Genomic DNA, 14,313 nt, shown 5'->3' with positions numbered 1-14,313 from the left:
CAGAAACTTTAGACTGGTGAGAAAGGGTAATTATGCCCCGTGGACAAAGTGTTGGAGCCACGGTTACCAGCTCAACAATCAGGTACTGACTGTAGGCTCAAAACAAGACAGTAGGCTGGTACTCAGAGAATTAAGAACATGCTTCTACTTTATGTCCTCATTTCCCAGTATCAGGAAAACTATAAGCTAACTCTTTTTCTTTGCTGTTGTTTATAACAAAGCAAAGCTAAACAAAACAAAATATCACTACCTAGCTCTGGGCAATGTCAAACTTGTGACATTCCTCCTCCTAAGGTTTTCAGTACTAGCATCACAGATGAACTACTCCACTTTGCTTGAGGAAAAACAATGCTTAAGACTCCCTATGGGTCATGCACTCTCTTTTTCTTATTAGATTTGTTTTAATGGCTCTAAAAATTCTGTGACGGTTTCTTGGTCAAGTTGTTTCCAGTAAAAAGTCTTGATTTTGAAATAACTAAAACTGCCACACACACAAAGATGGTCCACAAACATTCTCCTCTCCTTTCTGAAGGTTTTACGATGCACTGTCATCATTAACCAGGCTTTTACTATTAAACTTTAGATGGCCAATTGAGACAAACAGTTCTGAGACACTCTTCCACCACTGACTAAGACCAGGGTGACAGGTGGTAGGGATGATATTCATTTAGCTTGCTGGGTAGACTTGGTCACTTTGCCAACTATGGGAGGATTCTTTTCCACAGCTTTGATGACATCCACAGCAACTGTCTGTCTCATGTCACGAACAGTAAAATAACCCGATGGAGGATAGCCAGAGAAACTCTCAACACACATGGGCTTGCCAGAGACTATATCAGCAATGGCCGCATCATCAGCTTTCAAAAATTTAGGGCTATCTTCCAGCTTCTTACCAGAATAATGATCAATCTTTTCTTTAAGCTCAGCAAACTGGCATGCTATGTGAGTTGCGACAGCCCACTACAGGAGAATAGCCAGTACTAATTTAACCTGTATGGTTCAACATAATCACCTGAGCAGTGATGCCAGCTGCTTCCATTAGTGGGCCAATTTTGCCGTCACCAGCAACATTACCGTGTCTAATATCTTTGACAGATACCTTCTTTACATCAAAGCCCACACCGTGCCCAGGAAGATCGTCACTCCAAACTTCATGGTGCATTTCAACAGTCTTTAGTTCTTTTGTGACATTGACTGAAGCAAAGGAAAAGACTATGCCAGGGTTTAAAACAACAGTCTACGCTCAGCCCACAGGAACAGTGCCAATACCCTCAACTTTGTAGACATCCTGGAGAGACAATTGCAGAGGCTTGCTGGTTTGACAAGTTGGTGGTAGGATACAATCCAAAGCTTCCAATAGTGTGGTCGCACTGGAACTGACATCTTTGCTGGTGACTTTCAGTTCCTTGAACCAAGGCGTGTTAGCTCTTGGCTCCCGCCTGTTGTCTCTTTTCCAAACAGAACTAGTTACAAAAGCTACTGTGTCAGAGTTGTTGCTAATTCTCTTAATGTGGGTGCTAACATCCTTAACAATTTCCTTGTATCTCTTCAGGCTGTAAGGTGACTCTGTGGAATCCATTTTGTTGATGTCAACAATTTGATGTTTCACAACCAGGGTGTAAGCCAGAAAGAAGGGCATGCTCACAGGTCTTCCCGTTCTTGGAGATACCCGCTTCAAATTCACGAACACTAGCACCAACAATCAGAACAGCACAGTCAGTAGGAAATGAGCCTGTAATCATGTTTTTGATAAAGTTTCTGTGTCCTGGGGCATTAATAATAGTCACATAGTATTTGCTTGTTCAAATTTCCACAGGAAATGCCAATAGTGATATTACACTCACATTCAGCTTGCAACTTATTCAAGACCAAGGCAGACTTAAAGGAATGTTGACACGGCTTCTCTACCACATGTCTATTTTTCTTAATCGAGTTGTCAAGAAGCAGAAATCAAGGTGCCACTTCACCATGTTCTCACGTGAATGTTCTGGGGAAAATCTACTGCTATTTACATTTAGGTGCTGGCAAAATCCAGTGTTTCACTCAGTGCATGGTTGTCCCTTTGGCCTTGCTAGCTGTCAGCAAAGATTTACACACTGTCTTCGTTCTTCATCCCTCTATATTAAAAGTCAAATTGGAGCAATGGTCTGAGCTCTTAAGGTCCAAATGAGGAGCAGAAGGAGGGAGAACATGACCAAGGAAATCAGGACCACGAGGCGTGCACCCACCCACTGTGACAGTGGAACTGATCTATTGGGAGCTCTTCAAGGCCAGCTGGACTGGGACTGAATAAGCATGGGTTGAAACTGGACTCTCTGAACATGGCGGACAATGAAGGCTGATGAGAAGCCAAGGACAATGGCACTAGGTTTCGATCCTAATACATGAACTGGCTTTGTGGGAGCTTAGCCTGTTTGGATGCTCACCTTCCTGGGCCTGGATGGAAGTGGGAGGACCTTGGTCTTCCTGTAGGGCAGGGAATTTGCACTGCTCTTCAGTATCGAGAGGGAGGGGGAATGGACTGGGGGGAGGAGAAGAGGAGTGGAGATGGGGGAGGGGAGTGGGGGGAGGGGGCAATGTGTGGGAGGAGGGGAGGGAAATGGGAAACGGGGAGCAGTTGGAAATTTTAATTAAAAAAGAATAAAAAAAAAAAAGTCAAATAGATGAGATCTTCCTTACACAGAATTTTCTCATTATTTGAATCTCTGATTTTTCTACCTCAACCTCTGGAGCAAAATTTGTGATTCTCGCGCTATCAAATTAGCATTTTCAGAGTGTCCCTGTCTCGGTGTCAATGAAACGATTATGAATAACTCAGGCATGGGATCTGATCGTATCCCCAGAAAGTGGGTAGACTATGTAGAAAAGGGAAGGGATGACTGACTTCATCTTAAAAATTTGCTGACCAAACAGGTGAAACATTAAGACACTCTGACATTAAACATAATTATCTTAGATGGCTGTGCATTATTCATGTTGATTTGTTTACTTTTTAACTGAATATTACACCACTAGAGAAAAGTTAGATGGCTATATGATAAGATACACACACACACACACAAATACACACACACACAGAGTGAAATACACATTTTTGTGAGCACATTAGGCAAAGTACTCTAAGGAAAAATATGAAAAATATAAATATGAAAGTTATGAAAGATCTAAAGTCATGTGGAATAAACTTAACTCAAAAGCAGTCAGAATTTAAGGAAGGGAGTTCGCATTTAAGAATTTAAGGAATAATGTTTTGGCTGTTTATTAAAAATGCACCGTTGATTTTGGAGAAAGAAACTTTTGTAAGGTTAGAAGGAGTAACACAGCTTGTAGAGGACCAAGTAGTGTAGGGGAAAGAATCAGGAAGTATTAAGTCATTTTATGATATTATTAGTGGCACAAAGAAAGGGATGTCTGAGCCAGGTTTTCTTTTGTGACTTATGTAAAACATTAGTGTTAAGATGAAATAAAGAAGAAAAGATTGTGAGTTGACAAGAGAAGCCAAAGCTATATGTCAAATGACATATTTTCGTGAAGAAATACTGACTTAGAAGAGAAAGCATTTGTTTAATCACATTATCCCATGAATGATGACACAGAGCAAAAGATAAAGGGCGAAAAATGACATCTGCATTCTCTTGCTTGACTTTTTTCCCTTTTGTTGTATTTCATCTTCTTAAGCAAAGGCAATTCCTGGCAAACACTCTCCATAAAAATTTGGAATAATAGGTAGATGCTTTCATGACAGAGTGTTTGGGGGCGTTCGTGGGTGAGACAGAGGGAATACTTCATCACCTGGAAGTGATCGGTGCTAGCATCCCTCTTGTCTGTCTTGCAGACATTCATGTATTAGTCATTCATCCCATCTGAGCAGGAGGTCACCACGATGACACAACAATAACCACTAAGACTTTCAATTCCATCTCAAAGGAATTCTTCAGGCCAATGGAAGAGAAATATTTTAGAATGTATTCATTCCCACCCTCTTGGCAAACTCTGAAGTGTCCTGAGAGCAGCACCAAAAATTCCAATACAGAATGTGTATTTTAATTTCTTCTAGGCAGTGTAAAATAAATGGGTCATCCATGACAATATTACATTAAGAGAAGCACTACATCACTACAAAACAACCTAACGTTCCAACATTTCTAAGCCTACAAACAAGCATAGAAGGTATGTTTGTGAAACCAGAGAAGCAGAAAGCACTTCATGATCTGAAACTCATCTCCTAACACCTCACCATTTATTTCTCTGTGCTAGTTTATTTCACATTGTCTGAAAATTTTGGTTGAGTTTTTCATGTTTGTCTCAATTACTTCTCTAAATGTTTTTATACTTGGGATGGTATAAGGTTTATTGACTTCATGATTGCTTGTACTCTACATCTGGGCATTTGGTTTCATTTAAAAAGAATTTGAATGATCAATACAGGGTCAGTGTATTGTAATTTATAAATGTCTATGCCAAGCAAAGAACCATTTAGGAACAAAGACTAAAAGACTATAAGCAACGTATAATTGATTTCCTTTAGCCAGGTTCAGTGGTGATTGTTGATTCTCAAAAAATGAAGAGATCAGCACTCACTAAAACTAAGGAACAAATAACTTCCAAAATTCTTGCAGGAATTCTACATAATAAGAAAGAAATCTCAGTACCATTCTGGCATTTCTTCAAATTAAGTCAGCAATGAGGTAATATTGAGAACAACCAAAGATTAAATGTCATTGGAAGCTTTTAGTATTTCTCAGGATGTCCAATCTTTGACTTCACTATATAAGTTTTTCATTTTTGAGAACTACACAGTAAACTACGAAAACAACATGTCAATGTTTTAAATATATAAAAAAATTTGAGCTTGTGTTCTTCTGAACTCATCATTCTAGCCACAGGTGGCCTGACTGTAGTTATATTTGCCTTTCAGAGTCACACTGGGTACTGCTTCAGTCAGCTTGGTGCTGCCTTTAGTGGCCTTGGTATCTGGGTACTGACTGAATCAGGTGCAGTTTGCCATCTGCATTTGCTGACTGATGGAATGGTCTTCTCTAGCATCCCACTAAACCTGAAGTATATGGATCCACTGAAAAAGACTTGGGTGCCCGTGATATAAGGCACGCATCTTCCCTCAGAGCATCTTCCAAGCTGATGACCTTTGAATGCAAGACATGAATATTAATATATTAAACTGGTTAAGCATTTTTTACTTTTCATATGTTTTAAATGAAGTTATATAAAATGCAAATGTCACTTTTTTGAGAAAACACTGTTTTATGTTGTTTTCAGGTCCACTTAGGGGATCCTGAGAACAAATAGGCCCCAATTTTAGTACTGGCTCTTTCTTGTCTCCTGGACCTATTTAATTTGACTAAGCTCTTCAAAAATAAACAGAAGCTCAGAGTTCCATTTTAGATGTTGATTCTCTTCCCTTTGCTAATGCATTTGGAATGTGATGTTTTTCTAATAAATAATTTTATATGAGTATGCATTCCATTCTGTGTTCTTAATCTTGGGGATGGTACTCCCTCAATCACATGAAATCCCACTATTTGTTTTGTCATTAGAATCAGGTCTCTCTAAATTGGTGCATCTATCAAGGATAAAGAAAGAAATAGAAACCACTGAGTATTTTAAGCAGGAAGACATTTGATACAGAGAGTTAAGCACTTAGGGACCCATTATAAGTGCTCAAGGCACTAGTTGGTAGAAGGCATTGGGCTCCTGGACCATCTCCATGAATAATACAGCTCTGAGCAGTCTCCCAGAAGAAGGACTGCTACCAGTCCTATCCATAAAGAAACACACTACCACAGTTTATACAAACATAAATTTGAAGAAAAGAAATGGGAATAAACATGCGGAATAATGCTTCACCACTCTACAGCTAGCCTGCAGTCATATACAAGAATACCCCAAATCAGCAGTGCTTCAGTATTCCTATTAAATGTATGTAGTCCGCAAAGCAAATTCTACATCAACTACCACAAAGGTACTCTAGCAAATCTTTATTGTTTTAACCTCTTTAATTTGGACAAAATGGAGATTTAAAGTAGCTTTCCTAAGAAAATAGTGCCCATGAATATTATAGAGTAACTCAACACCAACGTACATGAAGTCAATTAAATATATCAGCGGTGAAAATCTATAAATCTGGTCTTTATCCATGATAGTAGCTCTCATGAGACAAACAAAGCAGAATCATATCAGGTGATCAAATGGAAGTATTCTTTGTGGTCTTATATATGATGGAAGATTAGAAATCTTGTCCATTTTCATCTACAAAAACCCAGAGAAGCAACTTTTGCTAAAACTTTCTGTTCGTCTTTGTACTACCAAGCACTAAAGTCTGGTCTTGGCTCTGTCATATTAATTATGCTAGGTTGACTTGACACTTTACTGTCTTTCAAGGGATTAATTTCACAGGACTGTGCCCATTAAACCACAGGCAAAGAAGATGGTGATTGTTCCTTCTCAGGTTTTCCATCAAATGCAGACAGTGACAGATATTTTCAGAGAAAGGAGTCAAGAACTCCCTGCACAGCCAAGATAGAAAACATTATATCTGCAATGCAATTATCATTAAAGAAGTAGAAATGATCTAAAGGGCTGTCAGGTGTTTTTTATTCTGCGTTTTTCTGAAAATTGTACACACAACAAAAGAGCATAGATGAATTTTCATTTAAAGGCATGAACCTAGGAATCAGATTGAAACAGACAGTGGGAAGCCCAGAAGTGGAGGAAAGAAATCATTAGCTTATTTCTTACCAAGGGGCTACTCCAAAGACCATTTCTTAGTTCAGCTCAAAACTGCAGGAGCATTTATTTATCAGTTTATACTTTTATGAGAATTAGATTCTCCACCTTTGCTCTTTGTGTGGGTTCTGAAAGCCTGCATGGAAAAACCCTGGTGCAGAGTTGTACTGATTTTATCCTAGATCAGAAGCTTTCACCGTGGAGTTAAAGATCTTCCAGAAGACAAACCTAAACTTCACCACACTCTTGTGTGTATTATCATTACATTATTGGAATTGATTTTGTGTGAGCAATATATTGCATGGACCTAGGTATAGCTATACATCTGTAGACAAAGTTTGTGACTTTATTAATTCTTTGAGAATTTCACATAAAGTATTTTGGTCATATTTATCTCTCCTCTCAATTCCTCTAAGACCCACTCCCCAGTTTCGTGTCTTATTTTTAATAACCACTATAATAGAAGTGGTTAATCTCTCAGAATAGTATACTTTTCAGTATTGCCTCATCCTAAGGGTTCCAGACACCCAAGAGCATAAAGTCTTAGTTAAATACCAAGAGCGTGTAACTTAAGTGATGATGTCTGGAGATATTCTGCCTGAATAGGAATATAAAATCTTATCTTTCATTTGTATAATTCTTGTATGAATTAATAAGTTGTCTCTGTAGGATACATGAGCCTATCATTTGGATGTAGCATGCCATAGTATTAAGCATCCCAAGTGTAATGATCCCCACTTAATATATATGACATGGACAAATTACTATTTTCCTTTGATCAGAGAAGAACAGAGGCAAAACTAAGGAACTGAATTTGATTTTGAAATGATGTATTTCTGTGTTCTATGTACCTGAAACTGGAAGAAAAACTGTTAATATTTGTGAATAGAACAGTATCTAAAACAATGACTGAGGCAAGGAGAATTTGAATTGAACAGAGAAACACAAATGTTACATTCCTGCTCTCTTCTAAAATAAGAATAATAACATAAATGACAGTGAACATCCTGGTTCTTCCAAAATGTTTTAACCAAAGACATCTTCTTTCTGTCATTTTCAGAATTATATGATGCCCATCCTAGAAGGGGTTCTCATAAAGACCAGAAATTTAGACGCTAAACTCAAATGAGCAGTTACAGAAAATGTTTAGAAGATAGATTTCTGAGATTAAAAGAATGATACTAAAAAGACAGGGATTTCCAGTGCCTTTGAACAGTAACTCTGCTTTGAAAGCGAATGTTCTGATATTTGATATTAGAAAGGAAGAAAGGAGAAAGAAGAGAAAAATAAGAGACACTGTGAGGACAGAAGTAAGACCCTACAGAGTAAAGAAAGAAGAGGAAAGGAGGGAGCGAAGGAGAGATGAAGGAATTGGGGAATTATATAAAGCCATTCTTGTTGGAAAAAAAAACTTATTTTTTTCTATCTCACAAATATGGACAAGAATATGTTCTTTTCTATTTTCTAAATGATTTACACCCAATTTAGGAAGGAGTGGTTACTGCTTGGACTGTATAGAAATGTTCAGTGATAGGATATGTTGTTGTTACTATCGATTTTTTTCTAGTTTTTTTTTTAACTGAAAATAAAATGAATGAAATGAAATGAAAATGTAATATATTCTGACTATGGTTTTCCTTTCCCCAACTTCTTCCATAACCTCACTTTTCCTCATCCACTAATTTCCATGTCCTACGTGTGTCTCTCCCTCATGAGAATATAAAAAGGCATCTAAAAATGTAACGGTAAAATAAATTAAAATGAAAAAAAGCCTGAATAGGCAAATAAAACAACAACAAAGCAACAAACAGGAAAAAAATAAAAAAGCACAGGACACACATACAGAGAATGAGACACATGCATGAGAAAGCAAAAAAAAGCATTAAAACAAAAATAGAAATTATATATGTACATATAAATTATATATGTACATATAAATATCTTTATATATAAAGATTTTTTATAAAAAAAAATCCCTGACAAAACACCATGAGGTTGTTGTTGTTGTTTTTGTTGTTATTGTTGTTGTTTTGGATTTTTCGAGACAGGGTTTCTCTGTGGTTTTGGAGCCTGTCCTGGAACTAGCTCTTGTAGACCAGGTTGGCCTCGAACTCACAGAGATCCGCCTGCCTCTGCCTCCCGAGTGCTGGGATTAAAGCATGTGCCACCTCTGCTGAGCCCTTATGATTTGTTTTGTGTTGCTCATCCACTGTTGGCCATGGGGCCTGTCCTTGCACAGTTTGTACGCCCAGTGAGACTTTACTAGAGGAAACTTAGGATTTCCTTTGCAAGCACGTGCCAATTGAACGTAGGGATTGGAACTTTATGTCCACTTTCTGCGGCCCAGACCTTGCAGGCTCTGTGCCTTGGTCTCTGTGAGTTAATATGTGCGTCAGTACTGCTACATTTAGTCGGTACTGTTTTCTTGGTGTCCTCCATCCTCTCTGGCTCTTACAAGTTCTGTCTCCTAGTCCACAGATGTCTCTGAGCCCTGAGGGGAGGAATTTGATGATGACATCCAATTTAGGGCTGAGTGTCCCAAGGCCATGTCTCTTTGTTTGCCCCTATCAGCTGCAGGAAGAAACTTTTCTGATGTTGGCTGATCCGTTTTTTTTTTTTTGTTGTTGTTGTTGTTGTTTTGTTTTGTTTTGTTTTTTTTAAACTTGCTTATGTTATATCTCAGTTTTCTCTGGTTTCATTATAGAAAGATAATAATGTGCTTGTCCACTTTTTGTAGATACAGAAAGGCCCAGGAACATTTTCTACAACAAACTGAAAATGGAAAAAATGACATTGGGACATATAAAGAACTGAGTATTACTATGAATTATATTAATTCTGCTAATGATTTTTAGATTACTATTCAGGAGAAGAGAAAATTTCATCTAGTTTATAGCTGCCATTGCTACTATTTGGATGCCATTGTCAATGCCTTAGTGTTTTGTGAACAGCTCTTAATATTCCATTTCTTTCTTGAATTCTGCAACAGCTATTCTTCATTTGACATTGTTTTTGGATGATGTAGTCTTCCTGTCGCTTGTATCAGATTTCTTTCTGTTACATTTTTTCAGCTTGAATTTGCAAAAGAGTACCTTTCAGAGTTGAGAAACAATCAGATCATTCTGTCTCTTGTCTCCTAAGCAGAGTCGGTCTACAGTGTAAAGTTGCTACGTCAAATCACTGCGAAGCACACAGGGTTTAGGGTAAATATGTAGATGAAAACAAGGAGTCAAGAAGCTGCACAGCTAATAGCTGTATGTTTAACTTACTGCATGGGAAGCCAACAATTTTTTCTACCTCACTAAACATTTTTGATAGTGAATATGTGGTTTTTACATACTAATCAAGTCTCCAAAATATCTGGGTGCCAAGTGGGTATCTTGCAATTTTATTAGGACACAAATTGCCTGGTGTTAGTAAAGCACTTAGATCCACCTCCCAATTCGGAAAATAATTCTAAAGAGTGGCTAGTCAGATCATCCACTTTCCACAAATTGGCTACAAATCTACCCTTACAACAAGTCTTGCAATATTTGATATTTTTATAACTTTTATGATAGCACACTAAAGTCAAGGAAACTGTTAGTTACTTGCGTGTGATAAAGGCTTCTTAGCTGATCCAGAACAGCCAGTTGCTGTTGGGAGTGCTCTTGTACCCTGTAAAAATTTGTCACTCATATTGGTTTAATAAAATGCTAATTGGCCAATAACCAGGAAGGAAATATAGACATGGTGACCAGAATATGAGAATTCTGAGAAGAGGAAAGGCTCAGTCTGCAGTCATCATCCAGATGCAGAAGAAACAAGATGAGGATGCTGTGCTGAGTAAGATACAAGGCACATGGCTAAACATAGAAAAGAATTATGTGTTAATTGAAGCTATAAGAGCTAGTTAATAATAGGCCTGATCTAACAGGACAAACATTTATGTAATTAATATAGTTTTTATGTGATTATTCGGGTTTGGGTGGCCAGGAAACGAAACTGCAGTCTCTGCCTACAGTCAGTGGCGGAGTCCCAAAGAACACCCTCTTCCAGAGTTCTAAATACAAGAACTTCTGACTTGAGAAGCTAGGAGAGCCCACTTTCTTAGACCAGAAATATACTCACCAACCTAAGGGATGCAAGGTCTGAATGTGCAGACTTGATTTTCTAATTCATTCACGTTGACTTTGATTTCTTTGTAGAATAGAGTATTCCACTTTTCTTCTACTCATATCTTGGTATTTTCAGTGATCAGTGCCTATCATGAGGCCTTTCAGGGTCCCATCAAGAGTCACCATGCAAGAATATCACCCTCCAAATTCTAAGGGATATAGAAGCCCTACATCTGGAAACAGAGTCAAAAGTAATTATTAAAACAAAAGACAACCTTGAAACCTCTATTATACATATCAGCATAAAATCAGAAGACTATGTATAAGGAAGTAGATCTCACACACATACACAAATCACACAAACACACACACACAGAAGCATGTACAAATGAAAACACATATTTATATAAGCACTCAGGTTATTATTATAATTATTTATTATTCTCTCCTCCTTTCTAGCATCCTATACTTTTGTATCAAAAGAGGAAGCTAAGAAGCAGAGAGGGAGAAAGAGAGAAGGATTCTATATCCCTTTTCATAACCACTTTGATAGAACATGTATGAATTCTCCAGCTACTTACTTACTTTGTGGTCTACTATGTCACCCAAACATGTGCAGCTTATCTTATTTTTCATGCATCTTAACATGCTGATTTGGATTATTTTCTAGATTACATTACCCAGAAAGAATTTTGAGGGTTAGTTGATAAGAATAACTAAAAATATTACTTGTCCATTGTTGTGTCAGGAGCCACCTCATTCATGTTGTGCCTGCTCACTCTCTTTCATCAAGATTCCACTGAGTGACCAACATATTCCAGAAAGGACTCTAAAAGGACACTTTAGTATCTTAGCACAGTTACACATCACAAAGCAATGCATGTCTCAGAATGTGCCCTTCAACAGCAAAACTAGAATTAACTGTTGCTGAACTGCAGAGTGACTATTTTTTATTTTCTAAATTAAAATAATAAAGCAAATGCAATCATTTCCTTCCTTAGATAGATACAAATTTTCTGCTTTTTCAGATATTTCCATATGTGTGTGTGTGTGTGTGTGTGTGTATGTGTGTGTGTGTGTGATTTTATATGTCTAACTGGATATTGTATGGATAAATTATAAACAGGTACACAGGTCTTTTGTATATACAACAAGGACATCATATTTTTGTCACAGTTATGCTATACCAGTTTTGTAGGACAGAAGCAACTTACAAGAGCATGCTGATAGTTTCACTAAGAAATTCATGACATCAGAGTTGTGGGGGCTAAAAGTCTTCTAATTGAGGATCTGGGAGCATCAATCACTTCAGTCTTGAGGTCTTTATTTCTAAGGTCTTTATTGCCTAAGCCTGGATGCATTTTTGGTGATTTCTGACATTCCCTGGCTCGAGATGTGTCATGTCTGTCCCAGAACTTATGGTCCTTTGCCTTTCAACTTAGTGCATGTTTCCAGTGCCCCTTTTTGACAACTCCAAATCTCATATTGAATTAGAGACCACTTAAGACTTCATTAAGATGTTGCTACTTCTAAAATAGACAATAGCTCTAAAAAAGTATATTATAAGAAATACAAAAGTGTGGATCTGAGGAAGGGGAGACATGAGGGACTGTATGAAGAACAAAATCAGAGGAAGGATTCATCAGAAGATTATGGCTATGACTGGGATTTTCCACTTTAATTTCAGAAAAGCTCCTGGCCAACATCACATCTAAGATGAGCCCCTACAACATACCATGCTTTCCATCCCAGAACAGTGTCTTCTTCTAATAGTCTAAATTTCCTAATTTTATCCACATGCTTTTGTCTATAGTATGAAGACAAATTAGGAAGTGGAAGACAGATCTGAAATCCATCCTTTTGCTCAAAGGCTTTGCAGTTTGCCAAGAATTCTCCACAGTAATTCAGAAATTTCAGATCGACGCTGCAGTATTGCATATCTCCTCATTCCATGTTTATAAGGCTATATTAGAAAGAACAACCCAGACACGGTCCAGAAATGTGCAGTGTCTGGAAACACGAATTGAGTAGGCATAGAATAAACAGACTCAAGATGACAAAAACACTGACTCTGAACTGGCAGTGTGAGTACTGCCATCATTTACTCAGGGTGATTCATTCCACGTGCTGCTTCAGCTGACACAACCCACTCTGACAACAGGAATGCATGGGCTTACAGTCAGATAATGGTGTGCCATGTCGTTCAATTAGCCACTCCATAAATGCCTGCAACAATTGGAAAATTGAGAAACTTACCTTTCTTTTATGAGTCTGTGCTATCCTTTTTAGTGTTTAATTTGTATATTTTAATGTTGATATAACCACAGATCCAAGAGTTTCTTGAGCACATGATTCTTTCAGTACAGTAATACTGGGATTTAGAATGATATAGGAGCAGAGAAAGTATCTCTTATGGTGCCTGGTTATATGCCTTCTAATACATATTAAACTAAACAAAAGGAGGGCAGAAGGGAACTGGAAATTTAGGTTAAACAACAAAGACCAAATTCCACTGTTTCAGAAATTCCAGTAATAAATTTTATCAATTTGTTTTCCAGTATTTTCTCTTGTTTTGACACAGAAACTCTTTGTGATCTTCTGTAAGGCACACAGATGTAATGTTGCAAGTTTATCTGTATACATGGAATACAACAATAATGCCACCTTCTGTAAATTAGAAGATAGTTAATTTGACTTTAAAACTAGTTATATTTACACTTTGACAATCAACAACCATGAAAATTAAGTATCTTAAAATATTTGTCATGGATAAAGAAAAATTTAGAGATGGAAGAATCACAAAATGTGGCTGGAGGTCTCAATGCTCTTTGCAGAAAAATTTTGACCAACAAGATTTAAATAAATTGTGCAAGATCCTACAACTTTTAAATGTTCTACATAAGTCTAAAAGTCAATTTTCACCACGTGGGAGTATCACTCAGTGTCACTACATACGGTTTTGGGTATCTTTGGCCACTTTAATACTTTTTCAACTTTCAGTATTAATTTGTTGTGCCGGAATGTTTTTAATGGTGTACATCATGGCCTCTAACGCAAAAAGGCTGGCAAAACTTTTCACAATAGTCTGTGTGTAGACATTGCCCATCTTCGGGGTTCATCTTGAATATACTGAAAACATTTTCTAACAACTTCTTGTACTAATGCACCTTACAGTTCACTTTGACAGGGGAAGAACACCATATATGTGATGTACAATAATATCTGTGTAGTAGATGATGTCAGTTACATAACTGGTACTAGTCCATGAAATAAAAAGAAATGGATATCTGACCAGCTAAGACGCATTTAAAAGTGAAAAATTTTAAAAAATATTGTCTTTTTAATTGTTATGTGTCTGTGTGGGGGACATATTGTGTATTCTTTTATGTGAGAGTGTGTATGTGGGCCAGGAGCAACTCCCAAAAACACCATGCACATCCTTTAAAAGAGGTCTCAATTTAGCCTGGCAGTC

The 14,313-nt window shown here is 37.4% G+C and overlaps 1 pseudogene; it reads right to left on the bottom strand.

The window, feature by feature from the left end:
* Positions 1 to 663: 663 nt before the first annotated feature.
* Positions 664 to 14,313, bottom strand: part of LOC130866776 (elongation factor 1-alpha 1-like) — a 54,190-nt pseudogene continuing 40,540 nt past the window's right edge.

This window comes from Chionomys nivalis, chromosome 26, assembly GCF_950005125.1.
Source record: "Chionomys nivalis chromosome 26, mChiNiv1.1, whole genome shotgun sequence".
Lineage (NCBI taxonomy): Eukaryota > Metazoa > Chordata > Mammalia > Rodentia > Cricetidae > Chionomys > Chionomys nivalis.
This window is presented reverse-complemented; position numbering and strand designations above follow the sequence as displayed.